Source organism: Nelumbo nucifera, chromosome 4, assembly GCF_055504915.1.
Source record: "Nelumbo nucifera cultivar China Antique chromosome 4, China Antique-T2T, whole genome shotgun sequence".
Lineage (NCBI taxonomy): Eukaryota > Viridiplantae > Streptophyta > Magnoliopsida > Proteales > Nelumbonaceae > Nelumbo > Nelumbo nucifera.
Window position 1 is genome coordinate 76511926 of NC_142652.1, and position 6876 is coordinate 76518801.

Here is a 6876-nt window from a genome sequence, read left to right on the forward strand (position 1 = left end):
GCATCAATACTAGCTTACCCAATCTAATAGGACCAACAACTCACAACCATCAAATGTATCATATGTTAATGTGACATCATAGGATCAGATGCCAAAGATCACACCGCTGCTGTCTCACTAGTGCTAAAGTTCACCATAATAATATCTGCCATTGCCTATTAAGTGGGTGTTGGCATTCTTATCAAAAGCTTAATTATGCTTACCTTGACAAACATTATACATTCTTTAAAAATTGGCTCGGAATCGGAACCGTTTTGGCCACTAATTGACGGTTTGACCATTTGGTTTGAATAGATGGCCTATTCTAATTAAAAAAAAAAGATTTAAAAAAAAATAATTAAAACAAATGTATCCAAAAATAGTTTAACGGGTTGAATGAATCGACAGTACAACTGCCTAATCAATGGATTATTGATCAAATCAATGATTTTTGACTAAGGATCGAGTTAAGAGTGAAATGGAACTCATTACCTGGATGATTCTCAAACTAAATGGTCCGACCATTCAAATTAATTACGGTTTGAAAACACTGATTTTAAAAAAAAAAAAAAAAAGAAAGAAAGAAAGAAAGAAAAGGGAGAGAATATTGCTCTTTAGAAGAAGGAGGGGCAATTCGGATGAAACCTGTCCACACCTTATGTAGGGAGGATGGAAGAAAAGCCCCCAAACACATTAAAAAGAAAACACTAAAATCAAAGAATAAGATAGAAAGTGACACAGAAACTAGAAGCCACCACATGCGTTTTCTATATTTTCTTTCCTTTTGTGCCTCACCCACTAATCATTGCTGAATATAAAAACAAATTTGGAGCAATGGAGCTAACATTATAAATCTGGCCAGTAAGACATACCCGCATCATCATTTTATAAAATATTTAGAGTAAATTTCTGAAACCTCTCCCTTAAGTTTCTTGTTGTTGCTGGAATCTCCTTTAAAGTTTGATAATTGTAAATAGACTTCTCTGATAGAATCTTATAAAAAGAGACATTAAAATGTAACAAAATACCTATGCAGCTATTTCTAATAAAAATGTTTGTTTTTCAAATTTAATCTTCATATTAATCATTCAAAAGTAAAACTGCAACTTTAAATTCTCTTTGTTTATATTGTTCATAAAGTTTATATTGTTTTTTTTTTCTTCAGTAAAAACCAGCTTCAATAGTAATTGTATGGGTATTTTAGACATTTCATGTCTATTTTTTAAAAGAGTCTACCAAAAGGAGTCTACTTACAACTGTATCAAAAAAGCTTAGGGAGGTCATTATAATTACTAAACTTTAGAAGAAGTATAAACCACAGTCAGAAATTTAAGGGGAGGTTTCAGCAAATTGTCCAAATATTTAAAGAGTTTAGTGTTTTGTAGGGTTTCCCTAAATCCAGTTAAAAGTTGCTTGGGTTGAACCCCTGGAAATAAGAAGGAAGAAATTTGTTAATCGCAATAGGTGCTGAGTTTTCAATAATTTGACTAGAACCATTTTTTTTTCTTTTTTTTTTTTTTAATTTAAGTGGGCAAAAATATCTTCCTTCTCTGTAAGAAAAGGCCACAAGCAACAAAAATGCCATCTCAAACCTTGGGGGCAAGTTTACTAGGAAAATAATAAATTAATAAAAATCTCTGAGATCTTTTCCAGTGACATTCTCAATATATGTAAATAAGATTTAAATTTTAATTCTTAAAGAAATATGTTTTCTCTGTGGATACATTTTTATTTCCAAGATAGTCCTTGGGAAGTTTCATTGTGATAAGGTATTTTAGGTTGCGTTTGGACAAGCATCAGGGCTTGTGCTTTTTAAAGCCCCAATTTCGGGTTTCATGTGATCTTGGGGCTTAAAAGTGTTTTGGCCTTAAATTGTTATGTTTTTAAAATCAATTTTTACCAACTGTTGAAAACACTCTTTTGTCTCATTTTTGTTTCACACAGCCCAAAGATCAAAAGCAAATAGCAATTGACATTGTTTTAATAAAAAAGAAATGTTTTTCAAATTTCAATAGGTTCTTTGCCCCTGATTTTTCTCTGGTCTAGGGAATGGGTGCAACTTTGAGTTGGAAGAAGACATTAAAGCCTGACATGCAAACCAATCAGCCGCTTGATTTGCTTCACGGTAGATTATTGTTAGGGATAAAAAACACTTACACGAGGCATGAGTATGAGTTGATGTGATGGCCAACCCAATCCAACCTAAGCTGGATATATTCTTGCACATGTAAATTATGATTTAGATTTTAAAGGAACTAATAACGATTAGATTAGAGTGGTGTTTGGTATCATTAATGGCCACATTTTGGAACGGGTAAAATATTTATGGGTATTTTTGCACATGGAAACCATTGTAGTTTTCTTAACAACACAACAAACATGCCTTGGAATTGGGTAAAGTAATTTCGAGTATTTTTGCACATAAAAACCATTATGTTTTCAGACAACAATGATGTGGCTGGATATGTGTTGTTCAAAACTTGTTTTCATTTTTTAAAAGAAAAGTGAGAAAAATAGCAAAACAGCTACATGATACAGATTAATAAAACCCGAACCTAATAAACAATCGGATTTTCTATAAGATCCGAAGATTGATTTACTTGAATTAATTGTCATAATTATAACCAACCAATACCATCCTCCTCTGGCCGGTTGGTCAGTTTTAATAAGATTGCAAATAAAGATGGTAGAAAGGACAGAAATTACACATATATTAGCACTCACGACTGAAAGAAAGCTTGTTGATGTAGTGAGTATAAGCAGCAGCTGCTTTCGGTATTAAATGGTCTCACATGTTCCAGCACGAGGGATGTCTGTGCAGGGGAAACCATTTAATATAATGTTCTACCTTCATTCTTTCGTCTGACAACCCACCCATCTCTCCTTTTCACTATTGTATATAGTGTTTCAGACGATAACACGAGACTGACCCAAAGCCAAAATAAGGGACGAGGGACTGAGGGAGGGACCATTGCTCAGTACAAACCAGCTCAGGTTAGGTTAAATTAAGGGTTAACTTGGGCCTTGCTCCTACATCTGATCACAACACAGTCCAACCCAGGTAAGCCGGATAGGGATGACAATTCTGTGGGTTTCTTCTTAGAGACTTAGACCTCTCAACCCGTATTCTCTTCAAAATTCATAACGGGTTGGATTTTCAGAATCCAAATATCAAAATACAATCAGGGTGGTGGGGTGGGGTGGGTTGGGTTGACAGATTGGGTTCAAAATCTACATTTAATTTTTTATTATTTTTTGTTATATATAGACAATAAATAAATATAAAAAATTTCAATTATTTGATTAAAACATGTTAAAAATATATAAATGATCAATTATCTTTCACATAAAATTTAAAATGCTATCATATTCGGCACTTAATACATAAGTTCATATGCCTTCCTACAATATTATGTCCATAGGGTTGTAAAATCCCAAAATCCATTCATATGCCTGAAAATCTGTTTTTTAGGTTGCGTTTGAAAAATGATGCAAATATGTGGAGTGTAAAACAGTTCATATAAATTGCATAATTGGGTTAGTTTTGCATCGACAAAATTTACCTTCTTACCAAACAGACTTTTAGCTGTAATGGATGCAAATATGAATTCCAATAAAATATATGTTTTTTTTTTTTAATCAAAAGCCCACTTGAATGAAATTTTACTTCTTTTTTATTAATGTACTTTTACATCTTATTATCAATGTAAACATGCACTGATCTGTAACTTACCAATGAATAAATGTAATATTGTCAAACACATGCAAAAGTGTATCAGAGTGCAAATTTATCGTGAACCGAGATTTACACTTCATTCGCATTCTTTCCAAACACATCCTTAAAGAAAAAGAAAAAAAAAGTGTCCCCATTGAAATAAATATCCACTGAATAGAGTAGAAATTGTCATCCCTAAACAAAAAAAAAAAAGAAAATGGGGAGTACCATGACCGGTGCCCGGTGGGGTGGGGTTAAATTAGTCCTGGAATCGGATTCTAGTGGACTCGTCGTCTTAGTTGTGGTGGGCCTGGCTCATCATCAACCAGTCCCAAGTCCCAACTCAACCAACTCAACCCCGGTCGAGTTCTTGTTGAAATACGACTCTATTTTATTTTATTTTTTTCTTTAATCTGATTCTTTTTCTTTTTCACTCACTCACTTCACTAGCAACCAAGCAATGGGGGCAAAAGGGTACGTGGGGGCCGGGCCAGTGGCAGTGGTAGAACTGGGCCGTGCCCACCCAATATTAACTGCCATGGCGCCACCTGCTCCCCACTTTCTCGATTGTCTATGCAGGGAAAACGACGAAATTGCGCCAACTTACCATTATGCCCCGCAATCACTAACCGACAACCAAATTTTTCCTGACAAAAATGCCCTTATCTTTCACCACCCAGCCTTCACCGTTGGATATCCTTTTTAAAGTTTAAAGTCCCCATTAGTTGCCCATTCACATGGTGCTTGGTCCAATTAAGGGAAAAAGGGATGAACACATGTACCCAACACAAAGCCGGAAAGGGAGATGAGCAGAGACAGAGAAATCTAATTGGGGGCATTTATGTCCTTCAATGTAAAAAAGGCATAATAAGGCTTTTCTTATCGATGGAAAAGCAATATCTTATGTGCTAGAGAACTACAATGCATGAAGTAGAAAGCTCTGTCCTGCCCAAATGACTTTTGTTTGGGAAAATGCTTTTGGCAGCATTTCACCTACCAATTTTGATTCTGGAATTGTACAGGGTTTGGCGATCTACAAAAGCGTTTGATAGCTACATTACATTACATTTGCATACATCTCTCTTCCTTTAGCCCTAGCAGGGTAAATTGGTCATATCATAAATAAATAATTAAATTAAATAAAAAAAGGGGGGAAAACCGGAAAACCTAGGCTACTCAACAAGAGAAATGAAACGAGGCACTAAAACAATAAATGCGATTTAAGTAGCGCCACGTGGTGTTGTCTGATTGCTTTAAAGGCTCGCTCGAGTGCTCGACCTTCCTACTTTAACGATTCCTTTATCATGATAGGAGACCTCCCTATTCCTACGAGAGTAGCAGCAGTTACCGCTCACCAGCTCTGTGTTCGAACCCAACAGGCCGCACCGCCGCAGCGGAGCGAGCGAGCGAAGCTCCCTCACGCACCTACGCTGAAAACCTCCGTCAACTTCATAATCATACAACATCTCTGGTTCTCTGATCCTACTTCCTCTCCTTCCAGTTTCGATAGTCATCGATCCCCCGCTTGCCTCGACCGATCGGTTTCTTCTCATGAAGATTGCTTTACCTTCTTCAGGTACATGTATGACGTATCTTCCTTAGATAACATCGAATTCGCTTTCTCGAAATTTGATTTTTTTTTTGTTTTCTGTCATGTTTTTTTCCTTGCTTTTTAGCCTTGATGTTGATCATCCTGGTAATTTGTTTTCGAAAAACAGAGCTAACATAAATCTTCTCAGAGTTTTTTTTTATACTGGTTTTCATCGGAAAGAAAAATCATGTATTCATGACGTTTTGGTGTAATATTAGCTTGCGAGTTGCGACTAGCGAGCGATCCACCTGACACCAGAGGGGAGAGCCGCCTTCCTGTCAACTGGATTCGGTGGATTGATCAGCGAGTTCCGAATTTTTCTGCTTGTCTCGATTTGGTATTCCTTTGTTTTCCTTTTATGCATTTCTCTCTATCTGAATCTATTTTCCTTTTTCCTTCAGGTGTTCGTTCTTATTAGGCGTTTCGTTACTCTCGTTACCTTCCTTTTTCGTTTTCTCTGTCAGAGAGAGAGAGAGATTGATTCCGATTCTTCGTTGGTGAGAATCTTGTGATTCGTGCTTCGGACCTCTATCATCTCGATTGAATTCGTAAGAGAGAGAAAGAAGAAAAAGAGGTGACTTTTTCGGTCCGATTGATGGCATCACCTCTGATCTCGAATCCCGAAGCCAGCTCCGATAGATCGCTAGAGTCGAAAAAGAAGAAGAGGAAGAAAACCGCGAATCAGAACCCAGAAGACCCAACAAGATGGAAGACCCGAGCCGAACAACAAACTTACTCCTCGAAGCTTCTAGAAGCTTTGCGACAAGTCCGCCGGAATCAACCCCCCGCATCCCCGGAAGCTCCGCCTCGTGGCCGAGCTGTACGCGAAGCCGCGGATCGAGTCCTGGCTGTCGCGGCCAAAGGACGAACCCGATGGAGCAGGGCTATCCTCACCGGCCGCCTCAAGTTAAAACTCAGGAAGAAGAAACCCAGGGTGGCGGTCGCCGGAAACTGTCGGTCGAAGAAGCCGGGAGCAAGCATTATCCGCTTGAAGGAGAAGCGGTTACCGGCGTTGCAGCGAAGAGTGCGCGTCCTCGGAGGGTTAGTTCCCGGTTGCCGAAAACTCTCGTTTCCGGAACTTCTAGAAGAAGCAACGGATTATATTGCTGCGTTGGAGATGCAGGTTAGAGCCATGACCGCTCTCACCGAGCTTCTCTCCGTCGTCGGCAACGATGCCGCGACTAGCTCGAATCGGTCCCCGCCGAACTGAATTCGCTATCTCCCCACCCCCTAATGTTTCTCGAATTTTAAATTCATGTATTTTATTGTACACAAGTTCCCTTTTGCTTTTGGTTTTCTGGTTTTCTGTCCTTTCTTCTTCCCTCTTTTCGAACTCCACCATCTTGACGAAGACTCAGAGATATTTTTCTCCCCCATTAAAGAACATTAAATCATTAATTAAACTGAAAAACCAAATAACGAAACCCAATTTGTATGATTGGATGAGGTAAGCCACTAAGCTAGATAATCAAGGCGGCCCATGTGATCATCTTAAAGCCCCCTGACATCCTACGGTGTACGATTCTCAATTATGGATTCCTTTTGGTGATGTCTCCGAGCAGAAGAAAGCCTTGATGATGGATGGATATAC

General features: G+C 38.1%; 1 pseudogene; it reads left to right on the forward strand.

Annotated features, from left to right (window-relative positions):
• Positions 1–5736: 5736 nt before the first annotated feature.
• On the forward strand, positions 5737–6583 carry LOC104605038 (transcription factor bHLH148 pseudogene; annotated as a pseudogene).
• Positions 6584–6876: the final 293 nt, after the last annotated feature.